Consider the following 20,631-nt stretch of genomic DNA (forward strand, 5'->3'; position numbering starts at 1 on the left):
GTGGTCCCCCCAGCAGCTGACGGGCCTCAGAACAGAGAGCGATTCCCCCCGAAGAAAGCTGGGCATCCTTTGGCTCCCTCAGCGCCCCCTGACACTTGTGCCAGTCCCTGTCCTGACTTCACAGTGGCCCGAGGGCACCAGGCGCACCACCCACCTCTGCAAAGAGGCAAAATGACATGGGAGAGAATGTCAGTATTTCCCCACATTGAGGGGACCGTGTCCATATTCTTCTGGAAACGTTCCCTTCGAGTTCCTGGCCGCTTATCAGGAGCAGGCTGAGTGCACACGCCCCTGGGTTTAGGGGCTGACGGAGGTAGCCCCACCCTTCAATAGATGCAGGGGGGGCCACCAACCCCTCCTGCACAAAACCTTGGTTCCCGCCCTGCCGGGAGGGCGTGGAATTGGGGTGCTGCTCTGGGGGCTCACGCGGGTTCTCGCGGCCCCGGCCGCATCCACCGTCCTCCACCGCTCCCATCGGGGCTGATGAGGGCTGGGGCCAGGAAACTGCTCAGGGGCTAAGGGTTCCTACTCGGTGTGAGAAGTCTGCCTTACAGGTTGCTATAAAAAGGAGCAAAAATAACAGAGGTGGCTCTTCGTCTGTCTTTATGTTCCCTGGTTCACTTCTCACACACATCTTGCAATAGCTACTCATTTTCACATTTTCTTCAGTCACTTCCTCCCTCCAACGTGAATTACCTAAAATAACAACCTCTCAGGGTCAGCCTCAGCCATGCATCACAGGCAGCTGCTCCAGGGTAAGGACTGTGCCCAGAAGAAGCCTCGGGTGACCGCTGCCCCATCACCATCCCCCGGACTCTCCAGCCCATCAGTGGCACCATGGCCTTTTCTGCAGGCGGAGGCAGCGCTGAGCGAGGAGGCCTGGGGACTCACCTCCTACTGCAGAGGCCAGGACGACATTGGAAACTTTCCTGCGGGCGAGGTGGGCTAGGGGAGCAAGAGAGAGCAGGACACAGGCCATCTGGCATGGAAGGAGCACCTGACCAGAGATAGGCCCTGGGTTCTGGCCCAATACATTCTGTCAGCATGCTGTGTGACCATGGGCAAGTTGCATCCCCTCTCTGGGTCTCAGACTCCTCATCTGTAAAATAAGAGTGTGTGAGGGTCCTTCCTGAGCTGGGTCCATGCCCGGAGCCTCTTCAGCATTCAGTCCTGGCCCCTAAATCTCTCTCTTCTCCATCCCTCACCAAATAGGCCTGTCAATGCCTTAGTCAACTGCCTATTCATAATATGTTGTGCCTGGTCTAATGTAGTAGACCCTGGACTGTCCCCTTCCAACTTCCCCCCAGCCTCTAGAGTCTGTTCTCCACACTGCCATACTGTTTAGAACCCATCAGGGGCGCCTGGGTGCCTCAGCTGGTTAAGCGTCCAACTCGTGATTTCGGCTCAGGTCACGATCTCGCAGTTTGTGAATTCAAGCCCCACATTGGGCTCTACACTTACAGTGCAGAGCCTGCTTGGGATTCTCTACCCGCCCCGCCCCCCACCCCACCACCAACTCTCTCTTAAAATAGATAGATAGACTTCAAAAAAAAAAAACAACAACAACCCACCAGGCACTCTCCACTGCAGTCAACTCTTTAGCCAGGCAAAGATTATCACTGTCCTACTCTACGTCTCTTTCTACAGCTTCCAACCTCATTCACAAATATTTATGGAGCACCTGCTATGTGCCAAGCACTGTTCCAGGAGCTCCGAATACAGCAACAAACCTTCAAGACTCAGTTCAGTTGTCACGACCCCTGAAAAGCTTTCCCACACTCCTTCATGCCTACCTGCAGGGTGAGTTCACGGCTTCTTCCTCTGTGTGTGCAAGCTGCCACGCCTGTCAGATGGCGATGGTGAGATAGCGGCTTCCTTGCTGTATCACCAATGGGCATACCTAGGGAAGTTATGTTCCGTTGCTCTTGGCTGAATGTGATGGTCAGTTTTATGGGTCAACTTGGCTGGGGCCAGTACCCGGTATTTGGTTGAACACTATTCTCCATATTTCAGTGAAGGTGTTTTTCAGATGAGATTAACATTTAAATCAGTAGGCTTTGAATAAAGCAGATTACTCTTCATAATATGGGTGGGCCTCCTTCAATCAGTTGAAGGCCCTAGGAGAAAAAAGATCCACCTTCCCCGAGGAAGAGGAAATTCTGCTTCTGGACTGCCTTTAGACTAGAACTGCAACCAGATCTCTTCCCTGGATCTCCAGCCTGCCGGCCTGCCCTGTAAACTTAGGACTCACCAACGCCCACCATCACAAGAATCTATTCCTTAAACACACTCTCTCTCTCTTTTTTTTTTTTTTTTCAACGTTTATTTATTTTTGGGGCAGAGAGAGACAGAGCATGAACGGGGGAGGGGCAGAGAGAGAGGGAGACACAGAATCGGAAACAGGCTCCAGGCTCCGAGCCATCAGCCCAGAGCCTGACGCGGGGCTCGAACTCCCGGACCGCGAGATCGTGACCTGGCTGAAGTCGGCCGCTTAACCGACTGCGCCACCCAGGCGCCCCCTGTGTTTTCAATTCTTAATGTTGTTTTGGATTAGTAGAAATTTTTAATTTTAATGACGTCCAATCTATCCATTTTTTTGTTATGATTAGACACTTTTGTGTTCTAAGAATGTTTTTCTAAGAAGCTTTACAGGTTCACCTTTTGCACTTAAATTTATGGCCTACTTCAACTTCATTTCTCGGCATGGCATGAGGCAGAGGTCAAGGTCCACTTCTGCTCCATAAGGACATTCAGTATTCCAACACCATTTACAGAGAAGACATTCTTTTCGCCTGTTAAATTCATTTAGCGTTTCTGTTAAAAAGCAAGTTATACTATATGGGTTTGCTTCCAGATTTGATATTCTATTCCATTTATCTATTTAGTTATCCATATGCCAATACCATATTGTCTTACCTATTATAATTTTATATGTCTTGAAATCTGGCAGTATAAATTTTCCAACTTCAATCTTTAAGACTGTTTTTCTTATTCTAGGTCCTTCTGCAATTTCATGTACATTTAAGAATAAGCTTATCAGTTTCTGCAAAAAGCCTAATGGGATGATAATTGGGATATCATCTTAACAATATGACATCTGGACGAAATTAAGTCTTCCAATCTATGAACATAGAATACCTCTCCATGTATTCATACCTTGAGTTGCAGCTATGTTCTGTAGTTTTCAGCATAAAGGCCTCCCGTGTCTTTTGTTAAATTTCTTCCTGATTATTTTTTCTGATATTATAAATAGCATTTTAAGAATAAACTATTCTTAGAACGGCTTTAGATTAAAATGTTTATTAATGTTCACTTATTATTTTTGAGAGACAGAGAGACAGAGTGTGAGCAGGGGAGGGGCAGAGAGAGAGAGAGAGAGGGAGACACAGAATCCAAAGCAGGCTCCAGGCTCTGAGCTGTCAGCACAGAGCCCGACGTGGGGCTCGAACTCACGAACCATGAGGTCATAACCTGAGCCGGAAGCTTAACCAAAATTGCCACCCAGGCGCCCCAGAAAAGCTTTAGATTTAAAGAAACATTGCAAAGGTAGGACAGAGACTTCCTCTATAGCCCACACTCAGTTTTCCCTATGGTGAACAGATTACATTAGTGTGGTGCACTAATTATGGTCACAATTAATGAACCAATATTGATATGGTGTTACTAACTAGAGTCTAGCATTTATTAATATGTCCTTAGCTTTTACCTAAAATCCCTCTTCTGCTCTAGGATCCCATCCCGAATGCCATATTACATTTAGTTGTCAAGTGTCCTTAGGCTCCTGTGGGCTGTGACAGTTTCTCGGACTTTCCTTGTTTGTGATGACAGTTTTGAGGAGTACTGCTCGGGCGTTTTGTAGAATGCCCTTCAGTGGGGTTCATCTGCTGTTTTTCTTGTGATTGGACTGGGCTCATTGGTTTTTGGCAAGAAGACCACGGAGGCAAAGTGCCATTTTCATCATAGCGTGTCAAGAGCACATATCATCAACATAACTAATCACTGTTGATTTTGACCTTGGTCACCCGGCTGAGGTAGTGTTGGTCAGCCTTCTCCACTGCAAAGTTACTCCCCCCCACCCCCTCCATACTAGACCCTTTGGAAAGAAGTCAGTAAGTGCAGCCATACTTAGTGGAGAGTTATGCCCCATATCTCTTAGGGTAGAGTATAAATTACTTGGAATTCTTCTCCATGGGCCATCTGTCCTCCCCCATTGATTTATTCGCCCTCTACATCCGTGGTAATGTATACATTAGTTGCCACCTGTGTCTATTCTTTGGTGAAATTTCTGTTCAGATATTTTGCCCATTTGATAATTGAGTTGTTTTCTCATTCTTGATTAAATGTTTACACATACATATATATTGTATTTGTTCTTCCAGATACAGGTGTGTTTTTTGCAAATATCTTCTCCCAGTCTGTAACTCATCTTTTCATCCTTTCAACGGTGTGTTTCAAAAAAAACAAAAAACAAAAAACCAGAACTTTATTTTAATGAAGTTCAATGTATCTTTTTTCCTAGAGAGTGTTTATGATGTTGACTAAAAACTCTCTGTCTAACAAGAGCTTAAAGATGTTCTCCCTGTTTTCTTCTGTCAGTTTCACAATTTCAGGTATTACAGTTAGGTCTGGGACTCATGTTTTCTTCACCAGGAATTCCATTGTTTAGAGGCAGCTGTTGATAGTTGGCGTTTCCATGCAGTTTTGTTAAGCCGATGAGGTTCACAGTGTTTGAGGACACTGCCTTTAAAAATCAACAATGACAGGGGCGCCTGGGTGGCGCAGTCGGTTGGGCGTCCGACTTCAGCCAGGTCACGATCTCACGGTCCGTGAGTTCGAGCCCCGCATCGGGCTCTGGGCTGATGGCTCAGAGCCTGGAGCCTGTTTCCGATTCTGTGTCTCCCTCTCTCTCTGCCCCTCGCCCGTTCATGCTCTGTCTCTCTCTGTCCCAAAAATAAAATAAACGTTGAAAAAAAAAATCAACAACGACAAACACAACTGTATTTTTCAGTTGGCAGTTTTAGGCTCACAGCTCACTTGAGCAGAAAGTACAGAGAGTTCCCATGCACCCCCCCGCCTACCCCCTCCCCACATGTACAGCCTCCTCCACCATCAACATCCCCTCCCGGAGCAGGGAAGTGTGTCCCTGTCCCTGCACAGGCACATCATTATCATCCAGTCCATAGTTCATGCCACAGTTCACATGGTGTTGTCCAGTAGATGGTTTGGGACAAATGTATAATGACATGTATCCACCCTTAGAGTATCATACGGCGTAGTCTCACTGCCCTAAAATTCCTGTGCTCTACCTATTTATGTCTCCTCCCTCACCCCTATCCTTACCAACCCCCCTGATCTTTCTACTGTCTCCATACTTTTGCCTTTTCCAGAATGTCATAGAGTTGGAACCACACAGGATGTAGCCGTTTCACATTGGCTTTTTTTCACTTAGTAACGTGCATCTACGTTTCCTCCGTGTCTTTTCATGGCACGGTAACTCATCTCTTGTCAGTGCTGAGTAAACATTCCATTGTCTGGATGTGCACAGTTTATCCTTCCACATCTTTATTGATTCCAAGTTTCGGCAATTATAACTCAAGCTGCTATAAACATCTGTGTGCAGGTTTTCGTGTGGACACAAGTTTTCTGCTCCTCTGGGTAAATACCAAGAAGCATGATTCCTGGATCATCTGGTGTAAGAGGATGTTTCATTTTGTAAGAAGTTGCCAAACTGTGTTCCAGCACGGCTGTGCCAGCAATGAATGAGACTTCTTCTTGTTCGACATCCTCGCCACCATTTGGTGTTGTTAGTGTTTTGGATTTGGGCCGTTCTAATAGGTTGTTTTAATTTGCAGTTCGATCATGACATATGATCTGGAGCATCTTTTCGTATGTTTACTTGCCATCCGTATGTCTCCTTTGATGAGGCCTTTTGCCCATTTTTAAATCGAGTTGTTTTCTTCTTGTTGAGTTTTAAGAGGTCTTCGTATATTTAGAGTAACGATCCTTTATCAGAGATGTCTTTCGCAAATATTTCATCCCTGTCTGTGTCTCGTCTCCTCCTTTTCTTTACAATGTCTTTGGCAGAGCAGGAGTTTTTCATTTGAATTAAGTGCAGCTTGTCAACTATTTCTTTCGTGGATTACGCCTTCGAGGTTGTAGGTAAAAAGTCATCGTCGTACCCAAGGTCATACAGATTTTCACCTGTGTTATCTTTCAGCACATTTGCCTTCCGCGTGTATTTCTGTGAGGTTGTTGCCTATTTCTCCAAGAAATCATAAAGACCGTGAGGTTTTAAATCTCTGTATTCTCCACAGCACCTTGCATACGGTAGAATGATAGCTCAACAGGCCAGTTTACCAACAAGGAAAAACAAAAGTCTCATAATTCCAGGCTGAACCCTACCTTTCTGGCTCCACAGTTCTCTCTGTACACATGCGGGTAGAAAAATAATGACGCGAGATCACAACAAAATTGTGAAGTCCTGGGAGTCTTCTGTATACCCACCCTCCCTTTCCTATGACCTTGCCACCCTAGGTGGCCTCCGTGGTTTTCTCATCTTTTTGCTTGGTAGCTGTCCAAAAGAGAAAAAAAAAAAAAAAAATCATCTGTGCTTGAAAGCAAAGCTTATTCACAAGAATGCTTGCCAGTTTCTTTTATGCCATGAAAAGATTTTTCTCTCGTAAAAGAAATGAGAAGCATTAATAACGAGATGAAGAAGGTCTTACGGGCATGTTGCCCTAGAATCATGCCATACCTAGCACTATTCCTGAGGAGTATGGGGCAAGATCTGGGTCTGTGCCCTGAAATGTGTGTCTGTGTGTGGGTGTGCAGGAAAGAGAGATGGAGACATCAGCTAAGAGAATACGATTAATAGTCAATGGATTGAAGTGTTTACACAGGGAGAAGAGAAAAAAAATGTAATGAGTTGTCAATAAAAAATGATACTAATGACAGTTGTTCAGAACTGCTTTGCCATTTCTAGCAGATTGTCATGCAGCTTTAAGTACAGAAATCAGTGATTTTTAGACCCTTCTTCAAAGCATAGGTTTCTGCGGCCGTGCTCCCAGGGCCCCACCCCCATTCCACCTCTTCCTCTACTTAGGAGATGTCATTTGAAACAAAGTTTCACCAAAGATGAAGGAAAGAGAAGAGGGACCAGGGGCAAACCATGGACACGAAAGATGAAATCTAGAGTAGATAAACTTGTGACTTGGATTAAACTTTTTTCTCCCGTTCCGAAAAAAAAAGCAGCACAGTACGAGGGTGTGACCAGATATTACAATGCATTACAAACGCTCCATAATGAAAACAGTATGGTAGGGGGGCACCTGGGTGGCTCAGTTGGTTGAGTATCAACTTCAGCTCAGGTGATGAACTCGCAGTTTGGGAGTTCGAGCCCCACATCGGGCTCTCCGCTGTCAGCGCAGAGCCCGCTTCAGATCCTCTCTCCCCCTCTCTCTGCCCCTCCCCCACTCTCACTCTCTCCCAAAAATGAATAAACATTTGGAAAAAAAAAAAAACCAGTATGGTAGTGATACTTGAATGAATAGATTACTAAAAGAACAGAATCGAAAGTCCAGGAATAGACCAAAACATGCACAGCCATTTGGTAAACAGTGGAGACAGCTTATAAAAGAGAGACAGCTACTCTGAATCGTGAAATGATCCTTGACAGGGAGACAAATGAGAAATCTCTCGAATTCTTGGAGGAGGTACACTCTGAATGGGGTCTCTACTTTTTCTCCTTCTACCCATGATTTTGGGTTTGCCGGACCTAAAATAAAACACAGCACTTGTCATAATCGTGTGTTCTTTTCTAAATTCAGATAATTTGGGGCAGCTGGACAGCAGGCTGAGTTCCTGCTTCATTAAGTAAGTCTCCGTTCACCAGAAAGCCCTTCAAAGCTGCTTGCCTCGTGCCTCCCTCTGCGGGGCCAGCTGTTCCTGGGCAGGGAGGCAGAGCTTGTCCAGAGGCCAGAGGCCCTTTCCACCCCTCACACAGGCCAAGGCCCAGTTACTGTTAGAGCAGAGAGCAGCTCTCCATGCGGCTACCACTCTGCCTGGCTCCTCGCCCCTGAGTTCCGACTGGCCTGGGGTGCGGCGTGGCCATCACAGATTTTTAACTCCCCTCCAGTTTGTTTCAAGTATGTAGCTAAGGTAGAGAATGACCATCATAAATTGTAAGGCATCTTTCTTTCCATAACGTGTGGTACATCGTTCTCTGGTGCTGGGTGGTTAAGTGAGAGAATATATGTAAACGGGCTTTGAAGCTACAGTGAATGTCACCTATTAGTGTCATCAGAACCTGCAGGGTGAGGGTGACAGGATGAGGCTCTCAGACCCTCGGATGCTCCCATTGTAGCTGCTGTTCGGTGACACGTCGTGCTGGGCGGCAGCCAGGCCTTCAGTTACCAGTGCTGATTTCAGATGGACCGACCTCCTCCATGTTTTTCCTAATGACTCGCTTGCTCAAATTACAGGGGTTGTCGCCGATCCCTCGTGGGAATTCTCAGGTGATCAGGCTTCGTGAGCCAAGAAGCATCCCTGCTGCCCAGCCCGACCCTGAGGGTTATAGCTGCCTCTCTCCTTTTCCATGACTGCCCCTCCCCAGAAAGCACAGGCCGATGCTGTTTCTGAAGAGCCATGCATTCCACGACTCAGGTCTCCACACTGCCTCGTGAGGCACCTTTAAAACACTTTCGTTGTAGCCAACTTGGTAATATGTTGTAGTTTTCCACCTAATTATCAGTCTAAACCTAGTTTATTTAAAAATATATGCACTTGGGTTTGGGGCGCCTGGGTGGCGCAGTCGGTTAAGCGTCTGACTTCAGCGTGACTCAGCCAGGTCACGATCTCGCGGTCCGTGAGTTCGAGCCCCGCGTCAGGCTCTGGGCTGATGGCTCGGAGCCTGGAGCCTGTTTCCGATTCTGTGTCTCCCTCTGCCTCTGCGCCTCCCCCGTTCATGCTCTGTCTCTCTCTGTCCCAAAAATAAATAAACGTTGAAAAAAAAATTTAAAAAAAAATATACGCACTTGGGGCGCTGGGTGGCTCAGTTGGTTGGGCAACCGACTTCGGCTCGGGTCATGATCTCGCAGTCTGTGAGTTTGAGCCCCGCATCGGGCTCTGTGCTGACAGCTCAGAGCCTGGAGCCTGTTTCGGATTCTGTGTCTCCCTTGCTCTCTGACCCTCCCCCGTTCATGCTCTCTCTCTGTCTCAAAAATAAATAAACGTAAAAAAAAATTTTTTTTAAAATATGCACTTTACTGCACCCCAACGTTTATAGCAGCATCATGTACAATAGCGAAGATATGGAAGCAGCCCGGTGTCCATCGACTGATGAATGGATCAAGATGTGGTATGTGTATGTATGTGTACACACACACACACACACACACACACAGGAATATTACTCAGCCAGAAAAAAGAATGAAATCTTGCCATTTACAATGATGTGGATGGAGCTGGAGGGTATAATGTAAGTCAGAAAAATAAGTCAGAGAAAGACAAATACCATGTGATTTCACTTATATGTGAAAAACAGAACAAAACAAATGAGCAAAGAGAAAGGGAAAGGTGGCGGCGGGGGCGGGGCCGGGGGGGGTGCGGAGAGGCAAATCAAGAAACAGACTCTTAACTTCAGAGAACAAACGGATGGTCACCAGAGGAGAGGTGGCTGGGGGGATGGGTTAAACAGGTGATGGGGATTAAGAGTGCACCTGTTGTGATGTATGGAAGGTGCTGAATTACTATATTGTCCACCTGAAACTAACATTACACTGTATATTAACTAATTGGAATTCACATAAAAACTTAAAAAATGTATACGCACCTTATTTTTATTCACTAATTTATATATCAACCTTGGGGTTTTTGTTGTTGTTGTTGATAGCTTGATCATAATAGTAGACTTTGGTTTCCATAATTTGTTTCATTTACCCATTAAATACAAACAAACCAGTGGTCAAGTAGACACTGAGTAAGTTTCAGTATGGCTTACTAAATAATTTTGGTAAAAAACCACCACATTTGCTAAGTGAAGTAGGCAGGGAGATTTGAACTTCACAAAGTTCATTCTGTTCGTCATAAAGCAGTTGGCTGGCTTGTCACTTTATTTGCTTAGCCCCCCTCTGCCCTTGGATCCTAAGTGGTCCTGGGTCATAGCTAAATCTGAAGATTGGGACCCTAGGGCAGGGGACCTCAAGGAGAAAACTTTGCAGACCTCCTGCTACAGACTAAATGTTTGTGTCCTCCCAGAATTCCTGTGTTGAAGCCTAACCCCCAGTGTGATGGTATTGGGAGGTGGGGCCTTTGGGAAGCAATTAGGTCATGAGGGTGGGGCCTTCAAAAATGGGATGAGGGTCTTTTCTTTTTTTTTTTTTTTAACGTTTATTTATTTTTGAGACAGAGAGAGACAGAGCATGAACGGGGGAGGGGCAGAGAGAGAGGGAGACACAGAATCTGAAACAGGCTCCAGGCTCTGAGCTGTCAGCACAGAGCCCGTCGTGGGGCTCGAACTCACGGACCGTGAGATCATGACCTGAGCTGAAGTCGGCCGCTTAATCGACTGAGCCACGCAGGCCCCGGGATGAGGGTCTTATAAGGGGATGAAGAGACCAGAGCTTTCTCTCTTCAGCACATGCTACAATGAAGTTAGTTGACTGCAATCCGGAAGCAGGCCCACAGCCGGACCCAACTCAGACTTCTGGCCTCCAGAACAGTGAGAAATACTTGTCTGCTGTCTGTAAGCCACCCGCTCAGTGGTACTTTGTAAATTCAGCCCAGAATAAAGCACTTCCTAAATTCTCCTAAGCCAGGATGTCAGTTTTGAGATTGTGTCCATGTCCCTTATGTGCAGTGTTCTACTTGGCTCCCTAACAGGACCATGCACACTTATACGCAGGAATCAGCACAGTCCCTTCTCTGGTGCTCCCATAAAACTCAGCACTGCTTTGGGCATAGGCTAGTCTGCGAGTGACTAATTCTTTAACCCAGAGGAGGCTTTACCATGAAGCTGAAGAAACTTAAGTTCCTGGGACCCCTTGAAAGGCCCTGCAAGGGCCCTAGTAATGTGTTTACCTAGTCATATGCATTTGTAACATTTGTAAGTAATGCAACATTTACAATTATAAATGCATGATTTTTTTTAATGGGAATTGTGAAAAATCAAGTGTATCAGAATTCTGGTGTTTTTCAAACACAAACTATAGTGAGTGGACTACAAACAATGGGTGCATCTGTTTGTGAAGCTGCATCTTTATGCATCTTAACTATCAGCAATAAATTCTGATCAACTACTAGAAAACTGAACTTTCTGTTCTCTCTATAGAAAATATTACAAAATATGAAAAGACAAGAATATGCAGTAATGTAGGAACACTGTTTTATAGAACTATGTCAAGCAATTAATAAAAACATTTTTTCCCGGGGCGCCTGGGTGGCTCAGTCAGTTAAGCGGCTGACTTCAGCTCAGGTCATGATCTCTTAGTCTGTGAGTTTGAACCTTGCATCGGGCTCTGTGCTGAGAGCTCGGAGCCTGGAGCCTGCTTCAGATTCTGTGTCTCCCTCTCTCTCTGCCCCTCCCCTGCTTGCTCTCTGTCTCTCGCTCTCAAAAATAATAAACATTAAAAAAATTTTCTTTTTAATTTTTTCCGGACTTTGTGGTATTTGTCAGTGTGCAGTAAAGGGTTAACTCAACAGATTCAGATTGCACATTCCAAAGAAAAGATTCTCACCCTTCAAGGCCTCCGGAGAGAGAATTTCTGAGCTCTTGGAATATCCTGATAGGCGGTTGTTTTTAAATACCTGAGGCCTTGGGCCACATTCTATCAGTTTGAACAGGTAGTTTATGCTAACAGTGAGACTGAGAGTGAATGCCTGCTCTTATATGTCCAAAGCCCTGGGCAATACTCTATCAGTTTGACCTCTTGGGGGCTGGAGACTGAGCGGCTAAGGTCAGCTGCCCGGGAGCTGCATGCCCCTGTGACTGACACCTCCCCCCAGTAAAACCCTAGACCCAAGTCTCAGGACACTTTGTGTAAGCTGATGCACATCATGGGTGGGAGAATTAAGTGCTGCCCATGCAGCTCCCCCGGGAGAGAACAAAGCCTGCATCTGGTCTCTCCTGGACTCCACCCTCTCTGCCTCTCCCCTTTGCTGGTTTTAATCTGCATCCTCTCACCGTAATAAACCACCACTAGGAACATAACTGCTTTTCTGAGTCCTTCTAGCTTAACACAGCCTGAGGGTGGTCCTGCAGACCTGCAACATAGCTTTTCAAATTTTGAACTGCTATAATCTTTTTCATTCTCGGTAAATATCTACTTTCACATCTAACCTTCTATTCCTAATACTGTATTTCCCAAAGAGGGACCTCAAAGTTGTATAATTTTCAAGTTCTACAGAATGTGTATCCACCCTGGGGCGCCTGAGTGGCTCAGTCAGTTAAGTGACTCCAGCTCAGGTCACAATCTCGCGGTTCGTGAGTTCGAGCTCCGCATCGGGCTGACAGCTCAGAGCCTGGAGCCTGCTTTGGAATCTGTGTCTCCCTCTCTCTCTGCCCCTCTCCCACTCGCGTTGTCTCTCAAAAATAAAAAATAAACATTTAAAAAAATGTGGATCTACCCTTGAGTACAGGTTCTCTGGTCTCTTGGACCCTTTCTCATGCAAATACCTTCACTTGGGATGAGCCAAGACACCTGAAAATTTCCTACTTCCTTCCGTTTTCTGCCAGAACTTTGCTCTCCCTCCTCCGAGGCAGTGTCGTTACCCTACCCCCACCATCCCTAACACTTCACACATGACTTTATTTTAGCACTTGTCACATTACAACATCATTGGTTACATTTCAGATGCACGTGTGCCTGCCTTGCTAGGCCAGGCTAGGCCTGGCTCTGTCATTACTCCCTCTGGAAGGGAGGGAAGACAGAAAGGGGCAACGTGGTGAGCCAGAATTGGCGTTTATCACCAGACAGATGTTGAGCCCCCCCATTTACAGCTGTGACGGGTTGGGCAAGTTTACCTCTCAGTGCCCCAGTCTCCTTGATGGATAGTGGGTGAAATGCACTTGCCTGAGAGGCTATCTTGAAGGTGCAGGTGAAAACACAGCCAGCAATCTGAGTAAGATGCTGGAGCGAGGAGCTCTGAACTCGAATGTCGTTTTCCCCACCTACTGGCTTGTGACTCTGGGCACCTCCTCAATGTCTCCATTGTGTAATGGAGACAACAGTGCCTTCCCCACAGGGTCAGTGTGCTGATTAAGCGAGCTAACCAGTGCCTGGCTTGTAGTAAGGGGTCAGTAAATGTTAGCTATTGTTAGACACTGGAGGAAGGCGAATTCCTTTCTGTTTGGCAGCACGCATAGCAGGAATAAGTCTGTTCATAAACTCTGGCATTTGTGTTTATTTCATCTAAATAAATATGATCCTGTTTGTGTCTCCATCCAGCTCCCACTCACAGAACCGATAGGAAATTCAGCCTCAGGTATGTGGTGAGCTTCCCCCACACCCAGACCCAAGAGGTGCTGGGGTCTGAGAGGTCCCAGGTACCAGTCACTGGCTCCTGTGGGCACTCTGGAGTGCAGGTTCTTTGGACATGCTTGGGAACTGAGTTCTTGACACACCTTTGGCTGTCCCGTACCGGATCGCCATCAGAAACCCACTGTCTTCTCTCCCCGCTTGGAAGGCTGTCTTAAGTCTGGGTGGGGAAAAACCATCCTGACCACCCCAAGGCCCTGCAGCAATACTCCCTCAAAGGGCCGAAAGCCAGGGTAGCTTCCTAACTTGGCACAAGCGCCCAGGAGCTGGCACCCACTGGGGTGCGCGGTTACGCTGGGGTGCGAGGGGAAGACGGAGTGGAGGAGAGGGGAAGAAGGAAAAGGAACTGGAGCTTCAGCGTGTGCTTCTGCTACTCCTATCGCTGACTGCAGCAGGCTTTCCATCACAGCTAGTGCTCTCTCATGTACAAGGGAGCCTCTGGAATAATTAACCTTCCCTACGGCAGGTGCCTGGGCCTCAGTGAGCGGCAACTTCCTTTACTCCTACAGGTCCACTCACCTACCCCTTCATTCCAGATATGGACCCTACTTGCGGGCACGATGGTTCTTAGCCCTGGCTGCACTTTGGAATCTCTCCACCCACCCCCCCATCTGGAGCTTTTAAGAAGTGCCCATGCTGGATCGCCATTCCCCAGGAACTGACTTCACTGGTCAGATGGGGGCCCAGGCACAGGTTAATTTTTAAAAGCTCCCCAAGTGACCAGATGTGCAGCCAGGGCCGGGGACCACTGGATTAGGAGTTTGTGGCTTTGGATGAAATGGGTGAATTCACAATGTCCTTTGGCACCCACGTGCCACTACCTCCTCTCGAGCTTTATGTAGGATGGTTACTGCTCCTCCCAGGACAGCAGGGCCCGTGGGAAAGGTGTTGGGTTGGAAATCCATTTGGAGTCCTGTCTGACCTTTGGTGAATATTAATATTCTGTAGTCTACTTTCCCTTTGGAAAATACTGAGAGAGAGAGAGAGAGAGAGAGAGAGAGAGAGAGAGAGAGAAGATTTCTGCCATCTGTTCCTCATGGGATTATAGGATATAACTCTTTGGGGATAAAAAAGTTATATAAAAGTCTATTTTTTACATATCCCTAATAAATTCAATACCCTAATACAGGAGATATGTTTTAATACCTTTAACCTTCTTCAGAGCTTACAGTAATCTTACCTCTAAGCTCTGAGGAGAACCACAAAGAAATTGGCGGGGTTATTGCCAAATTAATAAAGGCAATGCAACTGTAGGCCTGGTGTGAGTCACAAAACAAAACAAAAAAATGTAGTAACATTATATCCAAATATATCTAATTAGAAAATATACTAAAGAGCATTCCGTTGAAAACCAAAATGGTTTCAAACCAGAAACTCAAACTGAGTGAAATACATTGAGTTCAGGCAGCAAATACTTTCATGCCTTTGGTTTCACAATTTTATCAGCTTATGTTGCTTCACTACTTTTATTTTGCTTACATCTGAGGTCCCTTCAGGAGGAAAAAATTTTAATATTTAGGCTTAATTAGGGGTTTGGCAAATGAGAACCATTTATTCTAACCTGAGATTTGATCATCAGATCGTTTCGATCACTTCCGCAAATTGAAAGGGAGTGAAATGATAGTACTTATTAAGTGCTGGGTATCACTCTGATAGCTTTACATGTATTTTACTTAATCCTCAAAAATGACAAACCCAGAAGTAAAGTACTCCAATGATCCTCATTTTGCACGAGGGGCAACTGGAGTATAGAATACTTACATGACTTTGCCAAGATCACACAGGTAGCAAGTGGTGGAGAGGACACGGGATTTGAACCCAATCTAGCCCCAGAGTCCACGCTCTTAACCACTGCCACGGGAGCTGGCCAGACTCTGCTCAATTCCAAGTGACACGAAGCATCTCTCATTCCGCTCCCGTTCCGGTTTTTCTCCCTCCAGAAACCTCCTCCCAAACCACAGAACACAGGCCTTTGTGTTTCTACTGATGTCGAAAGAGAGTGTTGTCCCCACTGCTTGTGAGCACTACTAATAGAGGTGTTTCACGCGTCATTATTCAACGAATATTTACTGAGCGCCTTTCAAAGCATGGAGGGTCAAAGAGCAAAGGAGGCAAGGTCCTTGCCTACAAGAGGTTTACCTTCTGGTGAGAGGAAAGGTAAGCTGCTAGTTGTCTGTTCTGGGCAGCAGGATACTTGCTCCAAAGCAGGGCAGCATAGGATGCCGGGATTGCTCCTGAGACAGAGACATGCCCAAAGCTTAGGAGGACAGGGATTGTTGGGGTTTTCCTGGAGAAGTGGCCCTTAACCTTGGCTGCACGTTAGAAACTGCGGGAAGATTTTAAAAGATTGTCAAGCCCAGGCCACCGCCCACACTAATCTATCAGAATCTCTTAAGCAATTTTTAAAGAGCCCCTAGAACAGCAGCCTCTCAAAGAACAGCATTAATATCCTGTGGGAACTTGTTAGAAATCCCATCCCAGATCTACTCAATCGGCCCTCCAGGGGATCCTGACACAAACTCAAGTTTGAATAGTGGTTCGAACAGTGGTTCTCAAACAGGCATCAGAATCTTCTGGAGGACTCCATAAAAAACAGATTAATGTTTGTAGAGCCTCAGAGGCCTCACCCCAAGAGTCTTGGTTCAGTGCCAGTTCTGACAGACACCCAGAGTGCACACTTAGAGAACCACTGTCCTAGAGAAAGGGATGGCCAAACTGGAATCTGAAGGATAAGTTAGCAAGTTGAAGAGGGTGTAGGGTGGGATGAAAACATACTGATGACGCCCTCATATTTTTATTTCTACTCTTATTTTTTTCCTTCCATTTTTTTGACTTAGGATGCTAGTCTTACTCCAACTTCATATGGATGTTTGTCTCATCCATTTTCAGCCTAGCTTTTCTAATGTACATCTTTGAGGCTGCAAACCTCCCTCTAAATATTACTCTAGAGGCGCCTGGGTGGCTCAGTCCGTGAAGCATCCGACTTCAGCTCAGGTCATGACCTCACAGTTCATGGGTTCCAGCCCTGCATTGGGCTCTGTGCTGACAGCTTGGAGCCTGGAGTCTGCTTCAGAATCTGTGTCTCCCTCTCTCTCTGCCCCTCCCCTTCTCTCTCTCTCTCTCACTCTCTCTCTCTCTCTATATATATATACACATATATATGTATATATGTGTGTATATATGTGTGTGCGTATATATTTATACGCACATATTTATACACACATATACACATATATATGTCTGTATATATGTGTGTGCGTACTATATTTATATATAAATATATACATATATATATACATATATATACACATATATATATTAACTCTAGCTGCATCCCCAAAATTTTGCTGTATTGTGTTTTCATTATCATTCAATTCTAAATACTTCCTAATAATGCCCAATACAATTTCTTCTCACACTCAGGAGTTATTTAGAAGTAGGTTTCTTAATTTCCAGACATAGAATTTTTTGCACTGGCTTCTAGCGTAATTACATTGTGGTCAGAGAACGTATTTCCCTGTTTCAACCCTTTGAGATTTGAAATTTATGGCCCTAGAATTTGGTCAGTTTTTATGACAGGTCCCACCTGTGCTCAAAAGGAATGTGTATTCTGCACATTTGACAGAGTGTTCTGTATCTATTCATTAAATCATGCTTTTAATGTTATTTAATTCTGTACATTTCTAACGTTTGAATATACTTCTTCTATTCCTTACAAAGACAGGTGTGCTACTATTTATCACAACTGGATTCTTTAAAATTTTTTTTAATGTTTATTTATTTTTGAAGGAGAGATAGAGTGTGAGTGGGGAGGGGCAGAGAGAGAGAGAGAGAGAGAGAATCAGAAAGCAGGCTCCAGGCTCTGAGCTGTCAGCACAGAGCCTGACGTGGAGCCCAAACCCATAAGCTGTGAGATCATGACCTGAGCCAAAGTCAGACGCTCAACTGACTGAGCCACCCGGGGGCCCCACAACTGGATTTTTAAAATTCTGTGTGCAGTTCTGACATTTTCTGCAATATATATTTTGGCTATGTTACTAAGTGCATGTAGCTTTGAAACTGTTTTATCTGGTAATCTTATGGCTTTTTTATATTAATGCAGCTACATCAATGTTCTTGGTATTAGAACATGCCTAGCACATCTTTTGCTATCTTTTTAAGTTCAATATTTCTGCACTCTTCTTTCAGATTTTTTTGTAAACAGCATATTCATATCTGACCACCTTTGTCACATAAGTGGAGATTTAGAATCTATTTTCACTGTATGTAGATTTTGAGATATGTGCCTCCCATTTATCCCAAATTTTGATGTTTCTATTTCTATCCTTTATTTCTATTGTTGGAGCTATTATTATTATTATTATTTGTTTTTACATCCCCATCACCCCCCTCCTAGTTTGGAAGTTGCTTGTTTTAGCAGAAGGCACTCACCTGGTTACGCATTTGTCTGAACCCCCCCCCCCCCACAACTGGACAACACCCAGTGTTGTCAGGCAGTGCTTTTCAAACTGCTGCTTGACACAGTTTAATGTGTCAGGAAATCAATGCAGTGGGTCACAATCAGCCTTTTTTAAAAAATAGAAATAAGTATCAGAAATAACTATTAAAAAAGATACTGGAATAGGAAATACCTAAGTGAGAGTGCCCATGGACTTTCTGCAAGAACTCGACATGCCTCACTAAACACTAGAGCCAACCAAGACGAACAGTATAGGAAAATTAGTGAAGGGCATGTGATGATATGAAATGGAAAGACCGGGTCTTTTCACCTTTTGTAGAATGGTGTTCCATTTGATTTTCTGGCACGTGCAGGGTCACTGCTGTATTGTTTGAATTTTCTATTAACATAATCCACTCTTGGTACTGTAATCTACTGTTGGTAAACATGTCAATACTCTGACAGTTTTTCAATCCTGATGAGTCTGTTGTTCAGAGAGAATATCATCAAGGGTAGCATTTTCCAAGGCAAAAACAAGACTCAAAAGTTATCATTCTACCATATTTCCTAACATTGTTAGGAATGTGAATGTTTTTATGACAATTTAGGAATGTGAATGAAATCTATAAATAAAGACGGTATTATATCTCATTTTTCTGTCACAACTTTTACTACATTCCAAGAGAGAAATTTGAAACATTAAACAAAATTTCAGTGACCTCCTCTCTGCCCAAGAAAGGACTGGATTTAACCTCGTGCCTGCAACAATCAAAATATCCAAGAAACATGTAAAGCAATTGCTCCTAAGACACTGGACATCAGGCGACAAAGGACAGTGATCCCTGAGAGTGAGGAAACAAATGGGGTGCACCCTACCGCCTTGAGAGATTCTAAGCTGCAGCACAGAAGAGAACCCAGGCAGAGCCCAGCAGAACCCCTGGATTAAGAAAATGGAGCCAAGAATCCAGAGAGACAAGGTGGTAAGACTCTGCCAGAAAGAGTACTGGAGACAAGGAGCTAAACAGAGAAGCATCCTCTAAGAAATTCATCACGGTGGTTATAAGTACATGTGAGGAAATTATCTGAGGTTGGGGAAAGAACTGCCCTGGAGAATCAAAGGAAACAATACCTAGGACACTCACAGGGCCAGGAATAGTACCTATCCCCAACAGCCAGAGTGCAAAACCTCGTAATTCAAGAGACACTGGGTTTAACACCCAGGTAGATCTTGCCTCAGTAGTGGGGAACAGTTAGCTCTAGAGAGAGCACTGTTCTGGAGGTAGCTAACAAATCCTAAAAGCAAAAACCTGAAAGGATCGAATGTTTCCAAGTAACAAAACTGCATCCCAGAGCAATGCTCAACTATATTCATGGGAATACAAATATATCCAGCACCTGACAAGGTAACATTTACAATGTCTGGTATATAAACAAAGATTACCAGGCACACGAAGAAGCAGGGAAACACGACCGATAATGAAGAGAAATACCAATCAACCAAAACCAAAACAGAACCCAGATGTTAGAATTTGCTGATAAGTACAGTAACATAGTTATTGTAACTTTATTCATATGCTCAAAAATCAAATAGCAACTTGCGAGAGACTCAATTCAGACCCCAAATGAACTTCCAGAGCTGAAAAATATACTGAATGAAATTATCAGACGATTAGTAATGCTGTATTTAAATGTTAATGAAATCATAAATACTTCTTAGATAAGGACAAAGACTGTTTTTCTTGAAACTTTTGTTAAAAATATGTGTATATATAAAGCATATATATTAAGATATAATGTAAAATATATTTCTTAGTGGGGTCACAAGTGAAAGTTTTAGAATCACTAATGGAGGGCCTGGTAGGTCATGGTAAAAACATTTGGATTTTACCGAGTGAGCCAGGAAAACATTGAAGGGTTGTGAACAGAGCAGTTACATGATCCGATTTGTGTTTTAAGATGACAAATTTGTTGCTATAAGTAGTAGTTGTAGGGATGGGGTGCCTGGGTGGCTCAGTCGGTTGAGTGACCGACTTCGGCTCAGGTCATGATCTCACGGTGAGTTTGAGCCCCGGGTCGGGCTCTGTGCTGACAGCTCAGAGCCTGGAGCCTGTTTCAGATTCTGTGTCTCCCTCTCTCTCTGCCCCTCCCCTGTTCATGCTCTGTCTCCCTCTGTCTCAGAAATAAACAAACATTAAAAAAAAAAAAAAAAAGAAGAAGTAGTTGTAGGGAGGCTGGGATGAAAGTGACAAGACATGTTTCCTACAGTTACAATAGTCCAGGTAAGAGGAAGACACATATGTAGCATGATCCCCCGCCCCAGAGCATGAATTACCTGCTGAGACAGAAGGAGGTTTTCCTCAAGAATTAAAAACCTAGGCTTGTGTATCCCCAACATGAATGACAGAGTCAGCCCATGAGCTCTGAAAACATGCAGCTTCTCCAAATCATTATATAAACCACCAAGGAACCAGGATTGGTTCACATTCCACACATTTTAGATCAAAGTTCTCTTTCAGCTTTATCTTTTAAAATGAGTAATACAGGGGCGCCTGGGTGGCGCAGTCGGTTAAGCCTCCGACTTCAGCTTGGGTCACGATCTCGCGGTCCGTGAGTTCGAGCCCCGCATCAGGCTCTGGGCTGATGGCTCAGAGCCTGGAGCCT

General features: G+C 44.9%; 1 long non-coding RNA gene across 1 annotated transcript; it reads left to right on the forward strand.

The window, feature by feature from the left end:
- Nucleotides 1–1,572: 1,572 nt before the first annotated feature.
- LOC122470740 lies at nt 1,573–8,742 on the forward strand. Its single transcript, XR_006293983.1, has 2 exons — nt 1,573–1,800; nt 8,481–8,742. It is a non-coding gene; the product is annotated as an uncharacterized LOC122470740 (long non-coding RNA).
- The last annotated feature ends 11,889 nt before the right edge of the window (nt 8,743–20,631 follow it).

Source organism: Prionailurus bengalensis, chromosome D3 (assembly GCF_016509475.1).
Source record: "Prionailurus bengalensis isolate Pbe53 chromosome D3, Fcat_Pben_1.1_paternal_pri, whole genome shotgun sequence".
Lineage (NCBI taxonomy): Eukaryota > Metazoa > Chordata > Mammalia > Carnivora > Felidae > Prionailurus > Prionailurus bengalensis.